At 35.5% G+C, this 19,576-nt stretch overlaps 1 protein-coding gene across 4 annotated transcripts in view; it reads left to right on the top strand.

The window, feature by feature from the left end:
- CNTN5 (contactin 5) overlaps positions 1–19,576 on the top strand; it is a 611,680-nt gene that overhangs the window by 516,512 nt on the left and 75,592 nt on the right. The gene's annotated exons all lie outside the window — the stretch shown is intronic.

The raw sequence follows: 19,576 nt of genomic DNA on the forward strand, positions 1-19,576 counted from the left end.
TTAAACAGAGGATCATGCTGATAAGGTGTCTGCTGAGTCTTCTGTTCTCAAGGCCGAATAAATCCAGTTCTCTAAGCCGTTCCTCATGTGTCAGGCTTCCCAGCCCTTTGACCATCTTTGTGGCCTTTCTCTGGACCTCCTCTAGCCTTTCCACATTTTTTTGGTAAAACAGGAACCAAAACTGAATGCAGTACACCAGATGTGGCCTGAAAAGCCCTGACTAGAGTAGGATTATGGCTTCAACTCTGCAAGTGGTGCCCTTGTTGATGCAGCTCATCATCCTGTTGGCTTTCCTTGCTGCAGAGCATACTTTAGACACTGAGTTTTTCCACCAGGACCCCCAAGCCCCCTTCCACAGAGCTGCTCCCCAGCCAGGTAGATCCCAACCTCTGCTTCACTCCTGGATTATGAGTTCCCAATGGCAAGACCTTACGCTTGTCCTTGTTGAACTTAATAAGTTTCTTGTTATTGCACTCTTCCAACCTATCCAGATCTTCCTGCAAAGGGTTCTCCTTTCTGAAGTATCTGCTTTCCTACTCAGCTTGGTATCATTGGAAAACAAGTCTGATCACACTTATAGATAAAATATGATTGAAACTGATGCTTTGATGCTAAATGGAAACTATACCACGAATGCTGGAAACATCGTATCATGCCAGTTCTGATTATACTGCAGGTGCCAACAGAACTCATCTCTAAAAAGAGATAATACCACAGTGATATGCTAACCTTATCTTATCTCCTCCACAATTAAATTGAAATAGGGTCGTAAGAAAAAGTTTAATTTTATTTCATTTAAATACTCAGTTTATCTAAAGTTCTGTGTACAAATCGGGTTTTACTTTGATTATGTTATTACCTCAAAGGAATATAATGCTTTGTGTCCTCTACTTAGTGTTGCTAGCAGTTTCCTTGTCTTCTAAAAGTATTTCCAAGTCAACAACTTAGAACACGGTGTCCTATACCTTTTCATTTTCCCTTTCTGCTTTTCACTTTCTTCCTCTTTTATCAGTCCCCACAATAGCAGTGATATATATATATTCTTAGAAAAGGTATATACAGCACATGATGGATACTACCAGACAATGGATATAATTAAAGTACATATAATAAACACAGATAACTGGAAAAGAGAACGTGTACACCCTAAATACTACAAATTTCTTAATAGCTTGAGGTTCCTTGTTGAACAAAAGTGAAAATTCTATCTAACAGGGTTTTTTTTCAATTGAATCTTTCTTGTCAAATAAATATAGTACTTTTTAAAGCATGTTTGGGTGATTGGAGTTTTTTGTTACTTTTTTTTTTTTTTTTTTTAAGACAGTAACTTGAAATAGTATTTACTAGCTTCTTGTTGGCTTGGATTGTCAACAAGGTTAGGGTCTCTTTTAAATCTGTTTTACTCATCAACCATTAACGTCCCTTTGAAAGATAGGGGAAGCATTCAGTTAAATAGATTTCTAGTAGTGTGTCTCCTGCCTATACACTTTTGTATTTCAGTTAGAAGATAAACTGTTTATTCCACTGAGATAAGAACAAGTGTCATGAATACCTGAATTTATCTTGCCATTCCTGTAATTGTTGTACATGTTCTTGCTACCTGAATACAGGAACCCTCCACATCTGTAAGAAACAGGAGTAGGCACAGCTTTATTATCCTTCTGTCCTGCAAATGATTATCCATGTAGCATCAGACATTTATGTCCATGTCCAGGTCTGGTATAAATACAGCTCCAGGTCTTCAGTTACTTCATTCCATACTAGGGAAAGGCTGAATTTAGCCTTCTGCTTTGTTGGTGGTTTTGTACAGAAATGGCTCTGTTAGTTGTCAAAGGTGATTTTACTTTTGTATTTTTTTTCTAGATAATCAAACATTACATAGACCAAATTAGCATGTTCAGCAAATTTTGGCATACTATAGGTTTATGAAAGAAGGCAAAACATGCTGAAATCAAATAGAGTTTCTATGTTGAGCATTGCATTGTGATCTACTGAAAAGATAAATAGAACAAAGAACATTTTTCAGCTCAGTCCAAATCTGCTTTGTCGGTAATTCAAAACATTGAGCAAGTCTTGCTGTACTCTGCTTTGTAAAGGAGCTGTTTACTGTGCAGATAGATAGCAACTATCAAATCCAAGGAATTATAATTTCTGCTACAGGACAAGTTGTACAATAACTCAATACATTCGGTATCCTAAATCCAGTGGCAATAGTCAGGAGTGATCTTTTGCCTTCATGAAACTGTGCAGCAAGAAGCAACTTGTCTTTTCCCATGCTTTGCCTTACTTCCAGGCCATCATCCATTGTGAACAAGAAGCCATATAGTAGGAATGATGTCCTCTTAGCACTAAATGTTCTTCATTTTCTTCTGTCATGAAGTGCATTGCTGAATGCCAAGCATATACTCTTCTGTCAGTGTTAACGAGACAAAAAAAAAAAAAAAAAAAAAAAAAACAGCCGCAGGTTATTTCTTAGTGTTATAGAGGTTAGAACTGTAATAGGCTGCGGGATGGTCTAGTCTGGACTGCTTCACACCTCAGATCCTCCTTATTCCCTGCCAATTAGCATGTTTGAGCATAGCAAGTCTTCTATTAAAAAGAAACCTAGATTTAATACAAATACATAAAAGGATATGTATCTGGCTCTTCCTATGCTCGTTTTGGGAATTTCTTTCTCCTAACTAATTTTTTATTTGTTTTTCTGTACCTTCCTGCTATTTGTACTTCTACTCTATTTCCCTTCCAGATTATGACTTCCACCTTGCTACCATCTCCTTGCACATTGTGCATTCAAAACTATTTAATGGTCAAGTTTTATTTTTCTTGAGTAGTCATGCCCTCTTAGAAAAAAACAAGAACAAAAACCAAACCAAAGTAAAGAAACAAGAACAACCAACCAACCAACCAAAATACCCCAAAGAGAACACCACAAAAAAAAAAAAAAAACCTGAACAAAAGTTTCTAAAAACCACAGAGCTTTTTTTCAAGCTGAGTATTGTGTTCATAAGTTGCTGTGTTTGTCTAAACCCTTGTCAGCTAAGGGTGGAATAAGATACCAGTAAAATGCATTAGCCATGCTCAGCCTCTATACTGAGTGATGGATCTCCACTATCAATCAGAGGTAGCAGGAAAATCTCTCCACTCAGGCTCTAAAACACAACAGATGCTGCTCTGACAGTTTTCATTATGCTAAAGTACTGTAGCAACAAGATTGCTTCTGGATATTTGAATCTGATGTTACCAGTTTTTTTAGAAAATATACCCATTTCATATTTCTCTTTTGACATTATAATACAGCACTTCTTAACAGCCAGCACCCCTGCTCTTCTTACATTTAACAACAAAGCAAACTAAGGAAAACAATCTAAATTAAAATTTTAGGACATTTAAGGACATTAGTATCTACCCTGCACGTTGATAGCAAATAATTATTAGCAAAACCTTCAGGAGCAGGGGCTTGAATGAAATGTAAGCAGTTCCTCAGACTTTTATCTAGTGTCCTCAGCTGTGCAGTGTTAATGAATGTTTTTAATTACCATGAATTTTAACTGCTACTCAGCTTTATTTTTAATTGATTTGTTTACAAAATGCATGCATTAATCACATTAATGTCATATTTTATCATTTTCAAAATTACCTGATGGCAGTTAAGGAACTCTAGATAAAACAACTTGTTTCTGTCTTTTTCAAATGCATTAGAGAGGTGGTACAATGAAAAATTGAAGGTATTACTAATTTATTCTTCTGAGGAGAGTTCATTGTGGGCCTGATATTTCTGAGAGATTTTAGCAGCTGCTAGCAGGCTAAAATCTCTCAGACTCAGAAATATCAGGACCACAGTTCATAATAAATTTTAACATAAGATATTTTCTCAGATCCATTTTATTTTGGTATCTTATGACTATGATTGAAGTTATAACCCTGTAAACCCTTTAGAGAAATGCTCCTGATAGGAAGTCTTAGGCAGTAAGATATTAAGTATGTTACAAAAAGTTAAACCTTGGCTCTAGGTATATTAAGAGTAATGAAACCACTAATTTCCTTGGCTATGGAGGGTTAATCTTGAGTTCTGTATAGCAAAATGCATACTAATTATAGCAATCTATACTAAAAAATCTGTTATATTTATAGATATTGAAATTATTATGAGGCTATTTCTAACTGCTACTCTTTTACTTTTTTTTTTTTTTTTACATAATTGATACTGTTTTGATTGATAGCCCTCTGATACAGTGCAGCTAAGGAGATATTGATTTGGTACCCTACAAAGCTGCAATACCATAGCAATGTGGAAAGGAGAAAAAGATCAGGCAGGGCCTTCTAATTTTCATCTATTTTGATCCCATGCATGCAAAGCCAAAAATGTAAACGTACTTTCAAGAGCATCTGCTTGTGCAGTAATGGTATTTATTTGCAGAATTTTAGTGGCTGACACAGGACCCACCAACAGGGCATGACAGTATGAGATGCTGATTTTGCCCTACAGTGCCGCGCCTTGGTGTCACAGGGGAAGGCTGAGCTGGGACTGCCTTCATGGGCACAATGGGCATCAGGTTGGCACTGACACTAGATAAAGAACTAGTCTAAGAAACAACCAGAGATTCAGAGCATCTTCAAAACATATGATTCTCTAGTACCTGTTAGGCTGATGCAGCCAGTGAGGATAACTAATACCAATGGGGACAGAAGTGGAAGATACTATCTAGTTCTGCTACGTCCAGTAGTAATTGTTTCTTTTGGTTTTCATTGAACTCACTTGGTTTCAAATGCCACAGTCTATAACTGAGTTCCATTTCAATATGATTATATTAATCCTTTTACAGGTTTGCCCCTTTGTACCTGTGTGAGAAGCTGAATAAATTTTGATAAAGCAAAAATGGAGCTGCCAGACACACAGCATGGACTGTAAAGGAAACATAGCTCCTTTTCCCTTAACCTGTCTTACTTTTAACCAGGAGGTAGTTAAGCAAAAACACTGCTCAATTTTCTCCTCATAGTCTGGAAGGGAGAAAGCAGTCAAATGTCTCACAATCTTTGTCAATTACTGCCAGTGTGGATGAGCTGGAGGGGAGTGGCAGTTTCAGACAGCACTGAAGTATGTTGCCTTTAAGTCCTCTCAATTCTTTGCTTTGGATCAAAGACAAATTCTGCTGCAGTCATATGAGCCTTGGGAGTAGCTGATATCCTTACTAAATGAAGTACATACACCTTTCTGAAAGTCTAACTCCATGTGCCTATCATTCTTCTGATTTTATTCATCAGGCAATTGCTGCATTCCTGGAGCATGATAAACAGCAGCAAAACCCATCCACAGCCTGGATAATGGAAGCAGGAGAGCAGAGAATCCTTGAAAAATACTGGGTTTAGACATCAGTCTGTTTTAGCAATTTAATAATATGATGACTAAATAAAATTAATGAAATATGTTTCTTTTTCAAGTTCTTGCCAAAAAATTAGGGAAAAAATTCAATTCTCAAGCAAAAAGTGTGTTTTCCCACTGTTTTAATTTTCTTTTGTTTTACTCTTGTATATGTCTTGGATGAAAATGGATTCTTTTCCTCAGTGATTTATAGAACCATTCTTAATATTTTATGTTGAAGGAGGAATCATATTCATAAATAATAAATCTAAACCTTGTAGGTGGAATACACAGGAATATAATGAGTTTCTGTGAGAAGTCACAGATTTAATGCAATAATGCAGTATTTTAATGTCAGCTATACTCATTTGCCACTGCATGAGAATAATTATCAGTCATTAGTGTACACATCCAAATGCAGGTAATTACTACATTCTTCACTGATTTTTTGCTACATCACTTAATAGGAATGCGAATCTTAGAGATTAAAAAATGAAACCGTGTACTGCAGACAGTGGGGTCAAAATGAACAATGTATGAGAAACAATTTTATATTATTTCATAGAATCCAATAGATTTTATTTGAAAGCCTAAGTAATAACCACAGTTAAATAAAGCAAGGGGAGTAATTTGATAAGCAACTAAAAAATTGTCTCAGAACAAAATTTTGTTGAGAAATTAAAAAAAGGAAAAAAAGAAAAAAAAAAAAAAAAAAAAAAAAAACCACAAACCTACCCAGTCACAAAAGAACTAATCTCAGTGGAAGGGTCTCAAAAGACCTTTGCATATGTAAAACTAAAAATAGATGCTAGCCAGCACATTCAGGCTGAGAGTTTCAGAAGACCTGAAACACTCATGTCCTGTGTTAAAGAGGGACAAACAGAAGAAAAGCATGGATTTATCTAGATAACAGACAGATTGTCTGTGTTCTGCCTGTCTTCCAGACCTTTCAAATACTATGGACTTGTGTTACTGTCACTCTGAAACTCATACTGACATTATAGGTTCTGTGCCTTCCTGATATGAATGTAAGAAACTATAAGAATTTCAGTAAGGAAACAATCTCAAAAGTCAAGACTATTTTAGCTGGAGAAATATTGTTAGGCTCTTCTGAGTGTGGGAAGAAAACTGCTGTGCCACAGAGGCTGGGCTTATATTTGCAGCTGCTAAACTGGAGCCTCCTCTTTTGACACATTAGCCCTCACCTTCCTTCCTTGAGATGCTGGATGACCTATTCACTTTCCTCACATGGAAAGAACTTTATTTTGGCAAAGTTTAAACAGCAAGCAGATGTATTCATAGTTTTGACTTTAAAGTTGCTGGGCAAAAATTACTTGACTGAATTAAATAAGTAGGTACTCAAGAATTCACTAAACTTTTAGCTCAACATTGATTATTTTAAGACTTCAGCTGCTCAGTTGGCTGATGGCTGTTGGAATGTTGATTTTCCCTGCATGAAATGTACTCCCAGAAATGAATGTGCACTAAATTGCCATTCAAGAAAGGTTTAAGATTTAATGATCACCCAGCTAAAGACCTTGTCTTTGATTTGTTATCAAAACCACAATGATTTGGTTTACCTTCTCTTTGAGGCAGTTTTATAAGATATATACACCCATGCACACAACGATATAAAGATAAACAAATATAAATTAATTTGCTGACAATGCAATTTTTGAGATTTCTAGATTCAACATTTTGATTTCTAGTCATACTTAGAAAAGTGGAGTCAAAATGTTCTGGTTCAAGGTGTTCAGCTGTGTTCATAGCGCAGTCTGTTGAAATGTACTTTCATGATGAAAAATCACTTTCCATGTCCATTGTCATCTGTGATACTCTAGATATTCTCATTGTAGAGTTCATCATAATAGACTATCACAGTAAATAAAGGGTTTGAAAGAATCAGTGAAAATTAGACATTTAATTGTATAATAATATCCAAATTTCAAAAACATACTGATTTATTAACATTTAATAGAACTCTAGGGATAAATCTCTACTGTAGATCAAAGTATTCCTCTAGACAGGCCTGTTGTGTCATTTTTCTTTCTCTACCTTCTTAAAGCAAAGTCTTCAGTATTGTCCTATATGTGCCAAGCTCCCCTGCTTCAACTTTTCTCACTGGAATGACAAGGAATTATTATTTACAGTCAAGAGCATTGCACATCTTGTGATATTGTTCATCAAGGATTTAGACATGATAGAAGTAATTTTTCTTCTTTAATTGAATTGAGCAGCATATAAGCACTAAGGTTATCATACTTCTGTAGTTATTACTGACAGTGCCAGATTTTCTGCATTATTCAGGTTTTTCTGTAAGGAGTGTGTAATTGTTCAAAAAGAACCATTTTAAAAAAACCTTACCTTAAATAAATATTGTCTCTATCTAGTTCTAGCCCAAATATAGATGGTATTTTTTTAAAGTTACAGCAAATAAAGTAGGCTGAAACTACTTTTCTTTTTCTTTTTCTTTTTTTTTTTTTTTTTTTTTTTTTTTCCCTTTTTGATAATATTCTATGTCTACAGCTCAAATCTAGCTTCAAAATTTTACAGGCTGAGATGCTGATCTATTCCTCTGGAGCCTGCAGTTATGCACTTTTTCATGTTTTGCTGATTTGTCATTGGAAAAAGGCTCCATAAACTCACTGAAATTTAACAAAAGAAGGTATGTCCCCCAAGTCTCAAATCAAGAAATTAAGTTATTGCTAGTTTTTGTATACACAATATGTACTGATTCTAGCACCGTTATAATAATAGGTCTGACAAAGTTGCAGACTTCTGTACTATATAAGCACACTGTGAAACAAAAAAGATCTGATTTCAATGTTTTATGCAATCTTTTCTTTTTTGAGTTTGGCGAGGAGTAGAAGGACTAAGACAGAGATTTAAAACAGCACAACTTTTTTTTTTTTTTTTTTTTTTTTTTTTTTTTTTTTTTTTTTTTTTTTTTTTTTTGAATGGAGAGAATTCCCACCTTGATGGTACAACATTCATATAAACATCACTGCCTGGTGAGACAGGTAATAACACAGGGTTTTCTCTTTATCATTTTTTGTATAAGAAGTCAGAGAAAGTATCAAGACATGCCAGGACTTAGGCAGTTAATAGTTGCATGAATGAGTACCAAGTCTGAACATCTGTTCTCAAACTTCTTATAGAGGGATCCAATCTTTTTTCCTTCTTCATATTTACAGATACATATAGTACAGAATAAATGCTAGTCTGCCCATCCGTCTGCCTAGCTATCTCTGAGCAGTCTTTGGCATGCTCCAAAATTCTTCATTTCAGCAACTCACTCCTTCCTGAACATCAAACTGTCCATTTCATGCCCTTCTTAAATGCTCTTCCAGCCACCCTTTATGCTTAGGAAACCAATACCCATGAATTCAGAGGAGGAGTTGCACCCCTCTAACAGCAGTTAAAGGTGAAATGTTTCAAAAGAGAAAGAAGGAGGCAAATAAGGAAGCAGACAGAAGAAAAACACAGATTTCACTGAGGCTTAAGTACATCTTTAGATGTAGAAATTACAGAAAGAGGGGAAAATGCACATATCCTAAGGAATGTTTTGTAAAGATCTAATCTATAAGTGATAGGTACATATTCCAGATGTTTCAGCAGCTTTTGTTTTCACAGCATGGTGTAATTTAGCTTCAAACTTTTGAAAACATGGTCATTTGTCTGGGTTTAGTTCAAATATATCTAACATAATGGTATCTCATTCACTTTGTTGGATAGGTTTCTTAATGAGCTATAAGATTTAATTCATTGTTCATTACTACTCAAGATTTATTTGATTTCAGTGTGTGACTTATTTGCCACCATTATCTACACAGCTACAAATACACTGTTCTGTGCCCAAAGAATCCTCTTTTACTGAGTTAACTTTAGAAACAATTTATTCCGTTTACTCAGCTGGGTCTGGCAAAGTCTTCTATGTACCATGGTTGGGAATTTGAATAACGTTGCTCAGTCATTGAATATTACTTATTTTTTAGTTGAAAATAATAAATGAAGATGACACTTCTATTTCCATGTTTGATACACATTATCAGTTTCTCAGAGTGATTTTTTTTCATTTATTGTGCAATGGTATAGATCTTTTTTATGTCGCTGCAGACATTGAAATCCAGGATTATTTTCTTTTGAGCTTGAACTAGACAGCTGTTTTGGGAAAAAATGTTTCTGTGCTTTATAAAGATAAAATGTATGTTTAATAAATGTGGAAAATTCTATGTTTATAATCACACCCCACATGTTTGCATTAACAACAGATATTTATATCTAGAAATTAAAGGAACCCCCTCTCCATTGTCTATCTCTTTTTTATAATAATTGTTGTTGTTTAAAGGAGAAAACAGATTACTTTGTCTGTTACCCTAAATACATTAATTAAAATGAAACTAAGAAGAAAAAACAACGTTTTTTTTGAAAATAGTATGGAAGGATTGTGGAACATCCTTAGTTATTGCATGACTGAATTTTTAATCCAGAATTACTGTACAATAAATGAAAAGGACTATCTTTGTTAGCCAAATAACACAGTTGAAAATCAAATAAAGTTTTGGGATTACTTTCTGCAGATAGTCTAAATCTACGGGGAGCAACTGCGTCTTGTCTTTTTTTTTGTCTTATAGATTGATGGGTCTCTGCAAATTGATCAGTTGTTGTATTGTTTCAGATTAACAGTTATTGCAAGAAGCCATAATTAAATAGCAGCAGGTACTGCCATATTTACCACTAGATGGATTACAAAAAATATTTGAGCTTCGTTCACAGGATTCTTTATTTGGTAGAAAGACAGTAATGAACACGAAGGTAAAAATGTTTTTCCATCAGTAGCTTATTCCGGGCTTATGTGCTGAATTCAGGCTCTAATATCATGACTGTTAAATGTTGTGCATGTGGTCTGCCTATTACAAGATTTAATTGTACCGGTTTTGAGGGAATGGAAAGGCTGGAAGGGGAACTATTTTACATTTCCTCCCAAAAGTATCACAAAGGAATTTTCTCATATATAATTTTAAAAATAAATACTATGGGGGCTGGAAGCAGGGCTTTTTGGAACACCAGGAGTATTCAAGTGTGTATGACAACAACCTAGAACAAGATTTTTATATTCATTGATAGGGTGATTGTCCAGTTCCAAGGAGAACCACAGAAGAGCCTATAGCACTCAGGTAAATTTGTTACCACTGTGCTTCTCCTGACTGCTTTCACCGTGCAAGGTGTTTTGCATCTCAAACGCCTTTAAAATAGAACTATAATACTGAACTTGTTGTAATAACAATGAGAAAGTGATCATATGCCAGTGGCTTATCAGTCTTTTCACTTTGAAACTGAGGAAGTTTCTCTGTCAAAGGCAGGTAGGTGAAAGAAAAATTAGAAGCAGTTATTACATTCATTACATAAGATATTTTAGCTATTACTGAAGAGACTTGTATATCAAATGTGAAAGGCATCCATTAGGGGAAAATTCCATTAGTATGTTAAAATGAAATTTTTTTTTCCTATTATGTTAATATATTGACTTCAAATAATACATGTATACATCCAAATTCCTGTACTGTGGTACAAGCCAAATTTCACTCCCTACATTCACTGAATTCAAATCTGTTCTACTAAAATTAGAAAGTGTGTCAAATAGAGAGAGCAATAGGAGCACTGTGCTCCACACTGGTGAAATTTTGTTGCTTTGCAGAAGCTCCTCCTATGGCTGTGACTCACAAGACGGTAAATCCAGTTTCAGATTGCTTGTTGTGAAACCAAGTGTGCTGAAGCTATGCTAGAAAACACTGAAGCACAAAAGCAATCCGCCAATTCAGAATTGTTGGGGTTTTTAAACAAATATCAAAGTCTCACCAAACTTTGCTTGAATTAAGTAGTCTGTCCTCTCATGCCATTGAAAAGAAAAATAAAATTATAAGAATGTCATAAGGTATTAATAATGAGTTTTGGCTAATTATATGGAAACCCCTATTGTTCTTCTGTCTCAAAGTTATAGCAGAAAGTGATGCAGAGTGATTGTGAAATGAGACTTCAAGATCCAGAGGCACTCAGAATTAGGAACAGTTTTTTCATCTGTTAAAAATACACACAGTTCTTCCATAAATTTCAGAGCTGAATATAGCAAAAACTAATTAAATATGCCTCTGCTTTGCAAGATATTTTCAACAACCTGCCCTGTTTCCATTTCAAGCAAATGTTTTCCAGTACATTTGTCTACGTCTGTTTCTTTGATCAGGTGTATGAACCTTAAAATTGAATTTCTGCATTTGTGGGTTTCATTTTAACAGTTTCTTATTAATTAGATCAAACGAAATGAAATCTTATGGATAGTGTCCCAACATGAAGATCATGAGCTAGTGTAACTCCATACAATGAAATGCAAGTCATTATTTAATTGCCAAGATATTAGTTGTTTAGACATGGTGATTAAATTATTTGGCATTTACAAAGATGAAAATGGTAATTCTGTAATTAATTAGAGAGAGGCATATTGTTTTAAATTAATCAAGCCTCAATCTGTAAATCTCTACCAATACAGGCTTAACTTAAATGGATACATTTTAAGTTCTTTTTATTTAATATTTCTGATAAAGATGGTAATTTTTGCCCAACAGGCAACTTTTTGCACATGAAAATATTACTCCAATGACAATTCAGGATTTCTGTTCAAGCACCAATGATTTATTTAAGCAAATTTCCATATTAAGAATATTGATGCATAAAATAAGTTATAAAGAGGAGGAAATAAGGCTTGGCTCTATTTATTTGGAAGTCAGTTTTTGTACTTGCTGTAAAGTATAGACAAAATCTATAAAATTATTGAATATAATTATATATATATATAATATATATATATTATAGATTTTGAAAATCTATAATTTCTGAAATCACTTTGACCACAAATTTTATTCTTTTCTTTCATCCCATTTCATAGAAAACACTTCAACTTAATAGCCAAACTGTAAATATTTTACACTTTTTATATGACTAGTGATGTAGAACGTTGAATACTAAAAATATTTTTGAAAATATATTTTGTTCAAAGACCAAGGAATTCTGGGGGAAAGAAAAATAACATCCTGTAGCAAATTTGAACCTTTCAATACCATGGTTAGTTTGTAGAGTTATATGTCAGGATATTATCCCTAGATTACTTGAATATCCTCTAAACATTAATTATCTGGTACTAAAATATTATCCTAAAATATTGTCCTTTTTTCCATCATGCATATTTTCACACTTATGGATAGGAAAGCATTATAATTTGAACTTAAAACATGTATTTGCACCATCACAAATAAGAATATGACTTAACACCTGTGTCGCATCCAAGAATTTCTGGGTGGTGTACATTTTTCTCTTGATTATGAGCAAGTGACTAGTGGGCTACTGAAATCTGACAGAGTTTGAAATTCAGGCAGAATATCAGACAAAAAAAAGTCTTTTAGAAGGTACCTGTTCCCAAAAGGTGAGCTTGGACTCAAATGTCTCCGGTGGTTTGTTAGGCTTACATGCTGCCTACAACCTGGTTAAATTTCTATAGTAAAGCAAAAGCAAAGCTGAAGGGAAGATTTTGTCATTATTGTGTTACAGGAAAGACAACTTGCCTTCTGCAAGTATTCTTAGAACTACAAGATTTCATCTTTAAATGGAAAATTAGAATTGGATCAAAGACAACCTAGAAATCAAAAAGCGAAAATAAAAAAAACCCTTAAGTGATCATGCAGCTGTAAGAACTAAAGCATAGCTGAGCTTAAATATGATCTCAAGCCCTATATCTTCAAACACACAGACGTGAAACCAGATCAGAAAAGTGTCTAATGGGATTAAATCTATATCTTGTCCCAAAGCCCCTTGCTTTGTGGTGAACTTAGGGCTTTGAGGTTATAATGCTGTATAATATCAACAACATAAACATTCTCATTTTGAGATGAAAATAGCTGTAGAAGATGTGATATTAGCTTGCAGCTATAAGGTTCCTTTATAGTCACAGTGAACACAAATCTTTTATCTCACCCTTTGGTTTTTATTTTTTTTTTTTTTTTATGGTAGCATTGCCTAAGGGCTTCAGTGTGGAGTGTTTTATTCTTTGATTGTTTTACACTATCTTGCCTTCTTTACTTATTTGAATCACAGTGCCCATATTCTAGAGGAGTTCAGAAAAAAAGATAAAAATCATTGTAAGGGTGCACAGGCTGCAAAAGAATGTCTGATATTTTCTTAATCCCAATTTGTCCCTCACCATTCATCTCATACCTGCTGTCCTTCCTAGGTCAAATTCACGAAAGTGCCTGGCCCTTGCAGGAAATTGGTTAGAAAGTAACAATAAAGTTTTCTTGTACCTTCACTGTTAGTTGTATTTCTTTGCAAGGATAAGAATTATAACCCTTTTAATAATTTTCTTTGCTTAACCGTCAAGCCTGAGGTAAGATATTCTTAGTAATGTAGATGGTCATAACTTTTTTCATTAAATAAATATTACATGTGGAGAAACAAATAATAAATATAACTAATTCCAGACTGACCAAGGAAAGTTTTTAGATAAAAATCACAGTTAGGTAGAAAGAATAGTTTGTGAAAGAGCAGTCAATAGACCATGGTTCATAAATGACTCAGAGGTCTAAAACTCTTCACACAGGTATAGTGATCACTTCTGACCTCTTTGAAAGGATAATTAGTGCAAATCCATAGTTATTTCATGTTTAGCAGTAGGACCAACTGGTTTACCAGCTGATTTATCTATTGCCCATGTCACTGCTGAACAGCTGAAGAGGTAGGCTGCTCACTTGTTCTGCTACAGAATACAGGTGTAGAATGTGCCTTCCCTTCTTGGATTACCGAAAGGGCTAAACTCAAATTGCTGAGCATTGGTTCTGCATTCATTGCATCTCCTTCTGTATGAGGCAAAACCCTTTACACTGCCATTTATTTTAAAACAATTTTCTGCTTTTCCACCAACTGTTCCTATTTTCATAGAATCTTAGAAGAGGTCAGGTAAAAATTGACCCCCTAGTGTCCCTTGAAATGAGCAGGGACACCTTCAGCTTGATCAGGTTCCCCAGAGATCCATCAAACATGATCTTGAATGTTTCCAGGGACTGGTTATCCACCACATCTCTGGGCCACTTGTTCCAGTCTTTTACCACCCTCATCACAAAAAATTTCTTTCTTATATACAGTTCTAACCTCCCCTCTTTTGGTTTAAAATCATTGCACATTGTCCTATCACTACATGACCCATTAAAAAAAGCGTCCCCATCTTTCTTCTAAGTTTACTTTAAGTATTGGAAGGATGTTTTTCTGAGTGTGAGGAACAACAGTGGAAAACTGGTGGTACAGGACTCATAAAGGTGATGTTACTGCATTATAAAAATATGCTACTTGAGCTAATTTGATTTAACTCAGATATCTCACAATTCATACTATCAGTTTGTATTTGAGTATGGATCTCCTTAGATTCTATATTTGAAAACATAAATCTAAGTGTCTCCACAATGAAGATAAGCCCATAAGTTGGAGTACCTTATAAATGTCCATAAATAAAAGCCCATCTATGAGCTTGGAACCTGTCAAGCAGCGCCATGAATATATATATATTTCTGGGTATCACTAAGCCTTGTCAAGGTCAATCCTCACCCCTCTTCTTAAGGTTTTAAAATATACCCCACTCTCAAAAGGATGTTTTTGTCTGATGCTTGTAGCAAAGACTCCACTTCATTGTGTTCCCTTCCCTAGCTCCACTGCTAAATGGCAGCTTAGGTTTCCACTCTCAAAAAAAAACAGTAAATAAAATTACGTTATAAAAAAGATCTTTGGTTTGCTGTCTATGCATGGAAGAAGCTCTGAAATCTTGATTTAAAAGGTCAATTGCTCTATACATACTTCTTTTGCAAAGTTCATAAACAATCCTATAATCATATCCAAGTATCGATGGGAAGAGCACTGCAAAGGGTCTGAGTCCAAACACTCAAAAATAAGGGGGAAAAAAAGATGGATGAGGTTATAAGTGTAATCTCAGTTCAGCAGGAATTCAAGTGTGATAGGAGCATGAGTCAAACAGAGTTCTGAGGATTTTTCTGCAATTTTCATCAAAGTGAGCATGCCTAAAGCACCAAAAATCTTTGAACCACAAGAACTATATTTTCTTAGAAGTGAACTAAAATCAAGGAGCATTTTTTAAATAGAGGAAAACTTGGCAACAGAAAGGTGAAGCTGTAAACAAGTTATCCTCATTCACTGTGTCCTTGGAAGGCTCATCCTTCCCTTCAAGTTCAGCAATCTTTCATCAGGTTTCAATAAAACTGTATGTAGTCCTCTCTGTATCCCTAGGAAAAACATCTTTCTTCTCATAACTTCTGGTCCCTGACTCTGTCTTTTCCCAGACCTCCGAAGAGAGGGAAAGAGAGATGCCAACACAGTGAACTACAAAATGATGGGCAAAACTTGTGCCATCTGTCACTACCTGCTCTAAGGACATATTCACACTACTGCCTTTAGATACTTATCTTAGCCTCGTCAGGTCCCTGGGAAGTACTAACCTGGTCTAATAGATTCAGAGTACACAAGTAAAGTTATTAAAAATAGATTAAAATTCTTTTAAATGGCTGGAAAACAATTCTGTGTGCAAAATTGAGATGTGGTTATACAGTAAGCAGTGAGGTCTCGGTTGATTCAGTACTCCTGCCTATCATCCTGAGAAGGGAGCTTGCTGTAGTACAACTACATAGAATTATAAAATGGGGGGAGTTTTCTGATTAGTCTAGCTGTATAATTATAGGACACAACCGCATATCTGGCAACAGGTTATCCCCAGTGAGTCAGTAACTTTTTCATCCTATTTTCTGTGTTCCCAGATCTGTGCCAATGTCATTGAAAATGCACTTCATAGGTAAGGTTAGGGAAGAAGCAAGATGTTCCAACATCTTAACATCAGTTAAGAATACCATAGCACACTGTTTTGTGTGAAAAGGAGGATTTAGGGAAGAAAGAATGAGAAGCAAGTAAGTTTGAAGAAAGCAAGTAGAATTATGGCAAACAAGGAATTATGTCATTGAAGTAGTATCATATTCTTGTTTCTATGCTGATGAGAGAAGGTGTCTATTTGTTGAGCCTGTTGGTATGAAGATAGACAGTAAGCTTGGAGTTGTGTGCCATGTGAATGCTCTAATGCTGATTTGACCTTCTGAGATAGGAAACAAGAGCCAGATTTTAGCATTAGTTTCCCATTATAATTACAACAGCAGATATCTTTGAATGATTGCACAGCTACCGTGTCACCAGTCTGTAGGTGTGACACAGCTAATGCCACACAAAAATTCACTTCTGCCTCTAGACCAGTATGGACCAATATGAAATCCTCTCCAATTTTGTGTGGAATTACAACCATGACAGTTTATATCTTAAAATTAGCAACCCACAACAGATCACCTGTATCATGTGGGCATATGTGGTCTCACCAGTGGGATGCAATGATGTGTACCCACTTACCATGATAAATAAAAATGGGGGACTTTACATCTCATCCACCCAAGAACCTGTGGCTGGTAGAAGCAAGAGCAACTCAAGAGCCATCCAAATGCTTCAAATGATGTGGGCATCAAACACCACAGAATCAGCAGTTGCATCTTCTCTCCAAACGCTTTCATTGGTTCTTGCTGGCTCCCTAGTCCTCTCCAGAGTCTGTGACCACCGCAAATTTCTCTCCATGCACAAGCAATAAATACACTGAGAGACAATATAGAGCTTGTGTGCGTGTGCTTTGTGCATAAAGCAAAATAGGCTTGGCCTGAGGACGCCTTTGTTTTTCACATGTAGTGTTTGTCTCAAAGAAGTTTATGACCTTCTCATTGTGCATGATGGGACATCTGATTCTAAAACAAGAGCCATCTTTTGGATCAGCCTGGTGGAGTAGCACAGATAGAGTCACTGATTTTTTTTTTTTTTTTTCTTGTTCCATTATTTTTGTCACATGCTTTATTGCACATAACTTATGTCACTGCAGGTATTCCATCTGTTCTCTTCCTAGCACAACAATACAGCTGTAGACAGATATGTCAATTTTAAACAGAATCACATCCTACTGAACTGTTGTTCCAACCTGTAATCAAAATTTTGAGTGGTAGCTGAAGTGCAAGATATACCAAAGTAAACTAAAGCTTCTAAGGTTTAAACAACGCTAATCAATAAATTGTTTGTCAGTAAGAACTTTGTACCCTTTTCACCCTTAGTGGCAATGTAGTTCTCTGAAGGGAACATGTGTCTTTTTAACCACCTTTTCCAGTTAATAGACTGTATTTCACCTTGTGACATGGGAATAAAATAAATCTCATTTTACCTAGTTTCCCAGCCATGGTACCTCTTTCACTCCCAGAATGCAAACTTGACTCATCTGACCATAAAAATGGAGTCATTAATATCCTAGTTCATTTTAGTCAAAATCCTATTTACCACTCCTACGGTCTGGAAGTGTTTTTGTGCTGAGCCAATGCTTTTAAACTGTCTCTCCACTGAGCTGATTGTTTCTCCTTCCTGTAAGATGCCTACATCCACAGGTCAGATTAGTCCTTTCACAAAATGTAAGAAAACTAATGTAACTCCATCAGCTTTACAACTTAGATATATATTTTTAACCTCTCATAAAGATTTAAATGCTGCAAGAACCTCTAAGTAGGATCATTAACCTGTGGGTTTACTATTAAAAGAAAAACTAATTAGAGAGAGTTGTCCATTATTAGAGGAAAGGTAGTATTCCAGCAAAGCTGTCTTCCAGAACAAATGTTCCTGTGATAATTTTGAATGTGTTGCAGAAACAGCACAGCTTTTACTCTGCACTGCTACTTATAATCAAGGTTTCTGAATCCTCATCTTGTACCAATATCTTGATAAATAACAAGGTGTTCTTAAGAGGTGCGGCCTTTTGAGCACACCCCTTGTCGAGGATGCAGTCAGGAAGTGCGTTGAATGCAAACGATGTAGAAACCTAGAGCTGTGTCACAGAAATAGGTTAGAGATGTATCATGGAATTATAGATGGAAGGTTGTTTATCAGATGTGCTTTCACTCCTCACATTTTTTATGAAGTCTGTTCTATCCCACAGATTTCTCCACTGAAAAGCTTTCGTCTCAAGGTGTGAAGGCATATAGAATAAAAATGGAACCATGAGATAGCTTTTTGCCTCTATCCTTTGCTTTCTTTCTGGATGTAGCAACAGATTATTTAGATCTTTCACACCAGATCTAACTGTAAGTGAAGATGATAAAAAAAAAAAAAAAAGAAGTGCTGGAATTTCCAAGGGTAAACTCAGAAATATTGCAGAACAAAGCAAACAAGTAATGACTGCCCCTTATTGGTCACAGCATGGTGATCTCTGATTTAAATAACCAGAGAGCCATCAGGGACATCCTACTACAAAGCAGGACCAATTATTCTATTCTATCATATCTATTGCTGCAGTAATTATAATACATGTCATTTTTATTGCAGACAATCCACCAAGTTTATCAATGTTCAGAATTCTCTAAACATCTCAGCAAATGTGTCTTGGAGCTGAAGTAATCTATGTTCAAATTATTCTTTTCCCATTTTCAGAAGTCACTTTTGCTCTGAAAAATTCCTTTACTCTGTCCCCTCTAGATCATGTATCTTTCATGAAAACAGTGTGTCTGTAGTCCAGCTGAGACCTTATGGTTATTGAGCAGTGAGAAAAAAAGGGTCATTTCACAACAGCGATGGTTGGAAGGCCAGCACTTCTGTGGAGCACTGAATCTTATAATGACTCTTCCAAACAACTAGTGAAGAACTCATAGCTATTGATCCAAGCATAACATACGTCATGCTAATGAAATCTCCCCTCCAAAGAGTTTCTACCTGGACCAACGTGCAGTAAGGCCACACTTTGCACACTCTTCCAGAGGCAGCATAATGATGAAAGAAATCCGTCTTCATCTTTCAGAGTTTAGCAGTACCTACCACATGATAGAAATATTATTGGAACTTCTCCAGCTGAAAACAGAGTCAGTTTGATGTGAGGATAAGGCAGACATTGCCACATTCATCTGTCCTGTCTTTGAACTACAACCAAGCTTAGACACATGAAATGGTGGAAACCATAATTTTGCAAAATGCAATAAAAGTAACAAATTAACAGAATGCTACATTAATAACATTTATCAGTAGACATAAAACTATCTCAACCCTTCCATACCATGACCA

The sequence above is a fragment of the Hirundo rustica genome, chromosome 2 (assembly GCF_015227805.2).
Source record: "Hirundo rustica isolate bHirRus1 chromosome 2, bHirRus1.pri.v3, whole genome shotgun sequence".
Taxonomy (NCBI): domain Eukaryota; kingdom Metazoa; phylum Chordata; class Aves; order Passeriformes; family Hirundinidae; genus Hirundo; species Hirundo rustica.